The 8,757-nt window shown below is 36.1% G+C and overlaps 1 long non-coding RNA gene across 1 annotated transcript; it reads left to right on the top strand.

Moving 5' to 3' along the window:
* Window positions 1–336: 336 nt before the first annotated feature.
* Window positions 337–4,212, top strand: LOC107574429 (uncharacterized). Its single transcript, XR_001607670.1, has 5 exons — window positions 337–398; window positions 3,216–3,253; window positions 3,397–3,568; window positions 3,703–3,746; window positions 3,883–4,212. It is a non-coding gene; the product is annotated as an uncharacterized lncRNA (long non-coding RNA).
* Window positions 4,213–8,757: the final 4,545 nt, after the last annotated feature.

Below are 8,757 nucleotides of genomic sequence, written 5' to 3'. Positions count from 1 at the left end.
ACATTTGTAGTGAACTTTACTTTGAATATGTGGATAGTCATTTATTAAAATAAAACACTGAGCACGCATACAGTACATACGTTTACAGTATGCATTTAATCCTTAGGTATAGGATGAACTGCAGAGTCAAGTGTCATGGAGGAAGACACAATGAGAGAGACACACCCTGATACAGATGCTGCCAGTTTCTTAATAATGTGGCTCTAATTAACTACTAATTAACTCTTAGGATGGGAGGAACCTGTGCCTGTGTCATACGCACACGCACACACACACACACACACACACACACACACACACACACAGAGAGAGAGAGAGAGAGAGAGAGAAAGACAGCACAACATCAGCAGACATCTCAGAGTTGTGATGGATGTTTCTTCTCTTCAGCTCAACACAAGGTGATTACAACACATCACTTTAATGTTTGTTAAGAGTTTTTACAGGACGTAGTTTAACCAAAAATAGTTCATTAGGCTACTGAACAACCCCCCAATATATATACTGCCATGGTTAATGGAAACCTAGAATCAGATTGTTTTAATTGATTTAAATCGTGCCCTCTATCTTCACACATGAATGAACAGAGCAGCTGTCAGCGCAATACGACTGAAGAGCACTTCTTTAACTGTGCACCAGCGGCACGCTCCAAAAGTGATTTGCGCGAGACATGATGATAAAATGTGCGGTCTATTTGAATTCTATTGAGAAATTGCCTCTTTAAAATGCTATGGAGAAATTATCTATAAAAAAGCACATCTTGCATCAGCATTAATTAAAATCATTTTCATGACCTCCTTTAGGCTTCTAGAATTCATCACGTTTTATTGGCTCATTTATTTTGGTAAATCTGGTCCAACTTGTTGTAGAATTTATAATAGATAATCTGTTAACGAATACATTTTCCTATAGATTTATATTACAACTGTGGCATGCTATATTGTTTCTAAATGTGCAGGCTGTTTTTTTCATAATAAATGCTATATAAATAAATAATAATAATAAAACAAAAATTACCTGGTAATGATTGGCTAGCCTTATTATAACAAATGCTACACTGTAAAAAAAATGGAATGAGCTATTTACTCTATAAAAAAAATGATGGTAACAATATTACACATAATATTTTTAAGTAGTTTTTAAGGCTTGTATTTTTAATGGAATCTACCTGAATAAATAATGTAAAAATGTATTCTACCTGAATAAAAAATGTTCGTGAAATGTGCTCATTTATTTTAAGACGATTCTCAAAAGTCTGTGATTTTGAGTGAGGCCTGTTTGTATTTGGCTTTGGGTTATTTTGTACATTTAAAAGACTGCCAGACAGCTCAAGTATTTGGTTTTATTAGTAAAAAGTTCTCCATATTTTCTATACAACACTGAATCACAATTTATTTAATGAAATATACACACTAATTTTAATTATAACCAAGACCCTTGATTCATTTCTTACCGTGTATTATTAAAATACCTGGAGATGAAGAATAATACAAACATTGTCATATTCACTCAGTACTTCATCTAATTCACAACTATAGGCTATATCTCAATTACAGTTAAATTAAGTGTATTCAGTTGTGTTGAAGGCACTTAAACAGTCCAGTACTTTATAGTCAATCACATTTTTATATTGCAATAATGAAGATGTCTGTGTCACCCCAGACTGGTTGCTGGCCCCTATGAAACCACCACTGTTTCCGTTTGCTCTGTTTTGTCAAACACCGGGCTTCAAACTCATCGACGCAACTTTGTTAATCCCTGAAGTGAACTGTTCTGTTAACTGTTGGACTGCTGTCTTGAACTGGATGTGAGGCCCGTGAGTAAACGCAGTGCTGCGCCTCTAGTCTGGTGTGCGTCCGAAATTACAAAAACATATTTAATTGTTTGATCAAAATTATTGCTAGGGACAATTGGGTAGTCGCTGGATATTGGCATTGGTCTTAATCGTAAATCTTAAATCTTAAAGGTGCCATAGAATGCAGAAATCACTTTTATAAGGTGTTTTAAAGGGGTCATATGATGCGATTTCAACTGTTCCTTTCTCTTTGGAGTGTTACAAGCTCTTGGTGCATAAAGAAGATCTGTAAAGTTGAACTGATAAGAAAAAACTGAGAAGAAACATAATTATTTCAACAAAAAAAACATCAAATTTGAAATGTAACGCAGGGAATTCTGGGAATGTCAATTTACGGTTATTCACTGTAAATTATACAGTATTTTTCACTTCCAAAAATGGTATACTACCGTAAAATTTATGTCCAATACATGTAATGTCCAGTACAGTTTTTCACCGTATATAGTAGGGGAATTTACCGTTAACCATTTAACAGGTTTTTACTGTAGCATTTTTACAGTCTTTTACCGTTAAATTCACGGTCATTTTTTACAGTGCATGAAGCTGCAGTAAAAAGTCTAAATTATAATTAATTAGGCTATATGTTTTATCATCCTTCATCAAGTGTAACCGTAATGAAATACTGTTATTAAACCACTTCAATTATAAATGATGTGCTAACTGGTCTTCATGTTAATCTGAGTTTCTGTTCGAAGCAGATTATATTTTAGAAACAGGTGCGTCGCAGCTGGAACAACACCATACAGAATGTGACAATGATGAACTCATGAAACTGATTATGTGCTTCATTTAATGTTAAAAGCGGTTAATGTGAGGTACAATATCATATCGCATACACGTTATAGCCATAATGAAAGCAATAATAGATAGTTATGATATATCATTTAGATACTACTGTCGGCTTTTGTTTTTGTATATTTTGCTTTTCATTAAAGTTTATTTTTGTCTAGTCTTTGTAATTGTATTATATATAGTTTTTACTATATACAGTATATAATACATAACTATATATATTATATATACTTTGTATTAATTTTTACTTCAGTTTGTAGTCTGTTATTTTATTTTAGCACATCAACTTAAACTAAATGAAAATGATAAATGTGTCCTTGGCAACTAGATGAAATTAAAAAAAAGTAATATATATTTCATTTTATTTCAGTAAATGTTAACTTTATTTCAAGTAACAACAATGGCTTTGGTTGTGTGGTTTTAGTTTACTGTAATAACCCTGTTCACTGTGAAGGTAAAATTACATTTACCTCATATTTACCATCAACTTTACTGTCTGTAATTCTCCCTTCAGAGCACTGTTATGAAGTTATGACAGAATTAATCATTTCACTTTCTCATGTAAATCCAGGAGAAGCAACACTTCATAACCAAACAAACATAAACAAGGTGATTTCCTTGGCTTTCTCAATAAGAGCTTTAAGACTCATACGTGACACTGTTGTATGACACATCTTTGCGTTGTAAAGAATTTTTTATGATTAATTCTGGACACTGTGATGTTTATATTATCTCCATTTTCTATCTCCAAGAAATTCATTCATGGCAGAAGATCTGTGGAGCATCACAAACCGAAGGAGAATTAAACAGATAGAAAAAGAAAAATGCCAAACAAAGAGAGCAAGAGACAATCTACTGAACCAGAAGAGAAAAACACCCCGAAACTAATCAGACGGAGCAGCATTAATAGCGGAAAACCAAACTGTGAGTATTCATGATATTAAACATAAAACACTGTGACATGTCTTTCATCAATACATAATCAACAATAGCTTTACCATGTATCTATTATATAAAAACAATGAGGATAATCAGACGTTTGTGCTTCTAATGTCTAGTTTCTGATGATCCAGACAGTTTTATTCTGACTGACTCTGATGAGGTGAGATTCTCACTGAACACACACACAGACTAAATACACTCAGTTCTGTTACTCTGACAGTGTGTGTATGTACTGTATTATACTGTCAGTTACTGTATGTGTGTGTTATAGTTCTGAGAGTGTGTTTTCTCTTCAGACAGGAGCAGCTCCTTTCACCGGACCAGCAGAATATAATTTATATTCTTTATACTCACTGATTACAGTTTTTTACAATCATTTTTGCATTAATAACAGAACCTTCATGTCATTTCTCAAAACTCTAGACTCAAAACATTATTTGTAACACAGGCTGCCCAAAACTTTGCATATTGCGTTCATATCTTCAAAAAAGCCTTGCATTTGCAGAAGCAAAAAAAAAAAGAAAAAGTATTTTGGTTCAAAAAACTAATTTATGAAATATCATAGGAACATTACGTTAGCTCACCCACACACAAGATACCCATAGTTTCACGGTGTATTTGTTAGTACAAGCATTAAATATAGTTGTACAAGATATGTGATTCAGGTTTCATTCTTGTATTGTAGACTAGAGAGAATAGTACAGACACAGTGGTATCATTGAATTACTGTAATGTGAAATTTACCGAGGAAATAGAAATCACAACATAGGTTTTCCAAAGGAAAAAATTAGATTAAAAAAAACAAACAAAAAAAACTGTACTGTTAACGTAAGTGTTCCCCACTGCACTATGCATCCATGTTTCCATCAACCAGGTCTTGTGGATTTGGCCACAGGTTCTCATCTACATCACAATGGATGTTTTCATTCGCTAAACATCTTGGAAAGAATCTTCTGGCATGGCGAATCCAGGCCTGACACTGATGTGCTGTGATGTAATTGCATCATCCATGGCCTGGAGAAGAGTGACTTGTTCGTGAGGGTGCCTATCATAGACCTTCCACCTCCATGTGGAGAAAAACTCCTCAATGGGGTTAAAGAAAGGGGAGTATGGAGGTAAATACAGGGTGAGATATTGTGGATGGGCCTGAAACCATGCTTGGACCATTTGAGGATGTTGAAACTGAACATTATCCCAAACTATTACGTAGGTCACACCATCAGCTCTACAGACCTGATTTAGCTCCTCAAGGAAGGCTATGAGGTGAGCTGCATTATATGACCCAACACGAGGTCTGCGTCCAACCACGCCATCTTCTGAGCTGCACACATGGTGATATTGGCTCCACGTTGTCCAGGTACTTGGACGGTTGCCCGCCGGCCAATTAAATTCCGACCTCTCCTCCTTGTCTTGGCCAGGTTAAAGCCTGCCTCATCCAAAAATATGAATTTGTGATGGTTTTCCTCCGCATCCAGCTCCATCACCCTCTAAAAACACAGACAATTACTGATTACAATGATAAAGAATGTTTGGGGATTTTTTTCTCCCCCAAAAACAGGCAAATTGATCATACCTGAACATACTCAGTCCTCAGTTGCTTCACTCTATCTGTATTTCTTTCAAAAGGCACATGGTATAGTTGTTTTAAAGACACCTGACGTCTTTTCAGCACCCATGCAATAGTCGGCAAACTTATGGCTTCCACATTGCTGAAAACGTCGTCACTGTCCAACATGTGTTGCCGAATTTCTGTAAGGCGAATATCATTTCCGGACCGAACCAAATTGACCACAGCCTGCTCTTGTTGGTCAGTCAGAATATTGCTTCTGCCTCCCCTTATTTGGCCTAGTCTTCATTCTGCAGGGAGAAAGTCACAGTAAGAACTCATTTACAGAAATCACATTACATTCTGTGGTACACACTGCCATGCTATATACACTTATTTACTGTAACAGTTTCAAGTAGCTTAAACTTTAGTGGATTCTGAAGACTTACCGGTTTTCATTGCGGAAAGTTCTGATGATTGAGGCCACAGATGATCTTCTGAGATTTGGTTGAAACATTGTAGCTGCTGCACTCATTGTCATGCCATGATTTATGACATAGTCTACAACTATAGTGGTGATTTCACTTGACACCCTTTGCTGTTGCTGCCGCTGTCTAGGTCTGTGTCCTCTACCACGATCACCCACACCTCTCAAACGAGGCCCATGGCCACCTCTCAAACGGGTGCTTGTCCCTTTCTATTCCTTTGACCACCATGCATAGGCGGAGCGTGTGTAAGGCTGGGGACTTGGGGCAAAAATGCAACTAAATTGGACAAAAATGACCCTGCACAAACAAATTAAATCTATCATGTCTGTTGCCAACAAAGTGAAAATGAACAGACCGTGTCGATTGTGGCATCAAATTAAGATCTGCTCATGTTGCGCCGTATTTCATTTTAGGCGTTTTTAAAGTTTTGCACATTTTAACCAATCACACACAATTCTGTTGAGCTTAGGAATGCAAAGGCCAATCAGAGGCAAAACTCAAAACTCATCAGTTTTGAGTGCGCGCAAATTCTCTCATCATAAACAACAAAGCGCAGATGCACGTACAATGCGAGTAAGAGATTAATTTAACAATGTATACAGCTTCAGTGATTATAACAATAGCTTTTTTGAGTGCTTAAACTCGCGATAGATCAAAGTTAGCGATAATGTTATTTTCTAGCCTATATAAAAAAAATTATTCTCTGTTTGAATAACCGTGGAAACGTTACATAGCCTAATTATCCATTTCTAATGTTTGAATTAAATTGTAATCATGTTAAATACAAATTCAGTCCCATTAAACAGCTTTTCTAGATTTCTGCTTCCTGAAGACCTAGTTCACATCCTCTACACAGACCTTAAGCACAGGTTGAATGGTGGGGGAGGGAGGATGTGTTTTTCAGTCAGAAATCATTGCACACTGTGTGATTGTGGCATGTGATTGTGAAGCATGCCAAATATTTCACAGGCGTCGGCGACGCATCGGCAATTCCCTCAGATCGCGTCTTTGATAATTCACACTGCATGATTGTCACTCGCGCGAACGAGCACCGATTTGCCTCCGATGTCGAGCATTTGTCGGCGATTTTGCAAAACCTGTCGGCGAGTGAAAAACCGGGCTAAAATCGTGCAGTGTGAACTCGGCATTATAGGAAGGAACGGACATTCGCTATGGCGCGCACTTCGTACCAAAATCAAATGTTCGAATGACCGACCGACCGATCGAACATCAAACCGAATGTCTTGAGCTTTGAGCATCCCACGTGACGACCAGACGAGATGTTTTGTATATTTATTATTTTGCTGAAAGAGATGCAGATATGGCGCGCACTCCGTGCCAAAATCAAACGTTCGAACGACCGACCGACCGATCGAACGTCAAACCGAACGTCTTGAGCTTTGAGCGTCTTACACTGCGGGTGACCTTCTTAAAATTAGCTGGTTTTTAAACATGTAAAGAGACATGCTGCTGTGTAAAGGCTATAAATTGACTTTATAGGCAATACATATAGATAGTTCACCTAAAACAACACTAAATATTTTTTTTCTGAATCCTGTGCTTGAGTATGTGTTTTACTTTCAAAGAGCAGACATACTGTACGTTTTTATTGTTTATAGTATTATACAATGTTCACAGTGTTACATATAACAATATATAATAAATATATAATTTACTTTTCTAAAAAAGGTTACAATTTTCAAAAATTGACATACTGTCATATTGAGAACATTTATGTCAGGAATATCACAAACGTGTTACAACGTGTCTTCACACGTAAACAACACGTTGGGAACACGATCGGTTACTTGCACTTCCACCGGTCCCATAGGAACGTGTTACATATGATTGTATGCAAATGATCAATAATTTTGTTCTGGCTCATTGTTTGTATGTGGAAGACATGAAAATCAACGAACCTTAAATACAAAATTTAGTCTGTTCAAAGAATTTACAGATTTAGCTGATTAGGCCTAAATGATAATAATAATTTAGTAATTTTAAGATTCAGTAAGTATTGATATTTCTCTTTAGTCTTTGAAAATAAAAGATCATGCTTATATTTTATCCACTTTTATTAGTTATTTGTTATTTGTTTGATATTATGTATTTATTTTTATGCATGTTTTTAAAAAACTTAAGTGAGGAACATTGAAAGACCAATCTGTCCTCCTAAAAAGGCAATAAAATGGCATGGATCGCGGAAGCGGGGGCTGGTTTACTTTATGGGTTACTTGAGGTCTAGTAAAAAATTGACACAAAAATAGATCTACATATGCACGATTAATCATTAAAAGATTAGTATTTCTTTGTTGAAAACATGTAATAATAAAGTAAGTATTGGGGTAACAGTTCATGGTCCAGATATAAACACTGATGTTTCAGCAGCCGTGATCAAAATGACTAAATTACCTTTAAAAACAGTAATTCAGGAGAATTCAGCAGAACCTCAAGTAAATTACATGTTATTTTGTATATTCATGATATACAGGTGGGATCTTTTTTAATTTATCACTCAGAACGACTTAGCCGAATAGCCTACAACGATTTTCTTTAATTACTTATTTAAATACAGCAAGCGAGGCCTGCAGGATTGCAGGGTACGCACAGTTTTTTTTATTTTTTTGGGAGGACCAAATGATCAGTGAGAGCTGAACGAATGTGTCATGTTTTAAACTCAACAAAATGGTAAAATACATCTATCAAGAGCATGCTCACAGATAAAAACAACAGAGAACAAAACAGCGTTGGATGAAGTGGACTAGAGCCCTGCACGGGCCTCAAATATAGGCCCTATAGCCCGGCCTTGTCCGACAGCTCATCAGAATTCTCGGCCCGAGCCCATCTTTTTTCTCCCTTCTCCCAAAACAGCTTATACTACTGTTTCGGCTATTAAAATAGTTCAGTTTTGTGTATAATGGAAAAGTGATTATATTTCGTTTATTTTTTTTATAAAGTTAATTTAGAAAAACGTTTGGAGCATTTTTTGTTCGTTAAATGTAAGTTTTTTTTGTTTGTTTTTAAAGTAACGACCAAGCGGCCAGCCGCAGACAGTGAGTTGATCATAGCCTATGTTTGATCAATTTAGCCTTCTCAAATCATCACGACTTGCCTAAAATAAAATCTATAGAAATAAA

This window comes from Sinocyclocheilus grahami, unplaced genomic scaffold (assembly GCF_001515645.1).
Source record: "Sinocyclocheilus grahami isolate Dianchi unplaced genomic scaffold, SAMN03320097.WGS_v1.1 scaffold2224.1, whole genome shotgun sequence".
Taxonomy (NCBI): domain Eukaryota; kingdom Metazoa; phylum Chordata; class Actinopteri; order Cypriniformes; family Cyprinidae; genus Sinocyclocheilus; species Sinocyclocheilus grahami.
Note: the sequence above shows the minus strand (reverse complement) of the source record. Positions and strands in the feature narration are given on the sequence as shown.